Here is a 2,324-nt window from a genome sequence, read left to right on the forward strand (position 1 = left end):
AGAGCTCAGCTGTTTGTTATAAAGCTATAGAAAACACAGATTTCTGCACCCGCGATATAAAAAAACATTTCTCCTTCACTTTCATCTTTATTTACCCCTCCTTCCTTTCCTCTTTTTCTCCTCCCCTCTTCCCCTCATTTACCCGCCCTCCCTCCCTCCCTCTCCTCATGCTCCTTCCTTCCCTCTCATCCTCCCTCCTCTCTCCTCCCCCCTTCCGTCTCCTCCCTCCTCTCCCTTCCCTCCTCCCTCCTCTCCCTTCCCTCCTTCATCCCTCCTCTCCCTTCCCTATACCCTCCCTCCTCTCCCTTCCTCCTTCCGTCTCCTCCCTCCTCCTTCCGTCTCCTCCCTCCCTCCTTCCGTCTCCTCCCTCCTCCTTCCGTCTCCTCCCTCCCCGCAGAGTGATGGACATCATGTCGACCGGCCTCCTCCGAAAGTGGTGGCGCGACTGGAGCACCGAAGCCAAAAACTGCGACGCACTGCAGAACGCACCGGTCGGGATGAAGGCGGTGTTCGGACCCTTCTTCGCGTTGGCGGTGGCTACGGTTTCGTCGGTGCTGGTGTTCGTTGGCGAGGTCTTGGGGAGTAGGGGGAAGAGGGGAGGGAAGGGTTTGACGTGTGGGGTGTTTCAAGGGGCGAAGTGATTGGGAGGTTAGGGTTAGGGGGAGGCGGAGGGAGGAGGAGGGAGGCGGAGGGAGGGAGGGAGGGGGGTTGAGAAGAGTAGGATAAAGGAAGAAAAGAAAAGAGAGAGAAAGAGAAAAAGAGAGAAATAAATGGTAGCTCGCCCCCTCTTCATTTATAGTCGAAGCAACTGACACTTGAATACTTACATCGACACGTGTTTGGTAATATTTCTGTTGCTTTTATTCATCTTTTCTTCCTTCCCTTCTTACTTATCCTCTCCTTTTCCTCCTCCTCCTTCCCTCCCTTCTTCTTACCTCCACCTCTTCCCCTCCCTCCTTTCCTCCTCCCTTTACCCTCCCTCTTTCTTATCTCCTTCTCTTCCCCTCTCCTTATTTCTTCCTTCTCCTCTCCCCATCCTACCCCTCCCCCCTTCAGAGTGAGTTGCCAGTTTTTTCCTTTTCCTGAACATAAATAAATCAAATAAATCCCGGTATTACACTTACCTGTGGATTTACGTTAACGGCAAATCAGTTTACAAACTTCGCCTTTACACTGCCAAGGCAAGTTTGTTATTGTTCTCATTATCAATTATTTATTCGCATTTACATAGTGAAACATTGGAGGAAAGTGAATTGTTTTAACTTGTCTGTGTCTGTTCTTGTTCATGTGACAGTGTTTGGGTGAACTTAATTGTTGCTTTTGTTCATTAATGTATTACATTGTAGTGTACGCACACAGACGCACGCACGCACGCACATCTATCAATCAATCTATATGTACCTATATATATCTTTCTTTAACTTCCTGTGTGTACAATAACCCTAATCTAACATAATCGCAACCGCATCACGTTCCTCCCAAGGCCACGAGTCCAGGCGTGGAGTCCTTAGTCACGTGACTGCTGCTACCACTGCTACTACTAATATTAATACTAATACTGCTACTACTACTACTTCTACTGCTACTGCTACTACAAATACTATTACTACTACCATACTGCTACCACTACAAATACTAATACTACTCCTGCTACTACTACTACTTCTACTACTACTGCTTCTACTATTGCTACTACTACAGCTACTACTATACCACTACTACTACTTTTTTCTCTTTTTTAGAAGGTGATGGACCTTTGTCGAAATATAATTACAAGTTTCTGTGAAAAAGGGTAAATGAAGATGGAAAAGAGAAAATGTATAGTAAGAATATAAGAATATAATAAGAATATGTGAAAAGGAAAATACCGGAGGTATTAGGACATAAAAAAGTTATTAATAACAGGAAGTATTTTCTTTGTCATTTACAGGGTCATAAATGGTAATAAATCTGCCAGCACGTACGCGCCCACGCCCACGCACACACACACACACACACACACACACACACACACACACACACACACACACACACACACACACACACACACACACACACACACACACACACACACACACACACATTTGCTTCATATTTTTAATAAAATAACGCAAGTTAATTATGCACATCACTCTTTTAACAGATAATAACTGCGTCCTCTATTTACCTCCATTAATTTTATTACAGTAGTTTGTTCGCGTACTACAGGTTATATAATGAAATTCGGGAAAATCTAAACTCAACACAAACTTACATAATCTAATACCGACTGAATTAATCATTTCACTTTAGTTGTAAAAGCAACTATCACACAGCACCAGACA

The sequence above is a fragment of the Penaeus monodon genome, chromosome 40 (assembly GCF_015228065.2).
Source record: "Penaeus monodon isolate SGIC_2016 chromosome 40, NSTDA_Pmon_1, whole genome shotgun sequence".
Lineage (NCBI taxonomy): Eukaryota > Metazoa > Arthropoda > Malacostraca > Decapoda > Penaeidae > Penaeus > Penaeus monodon.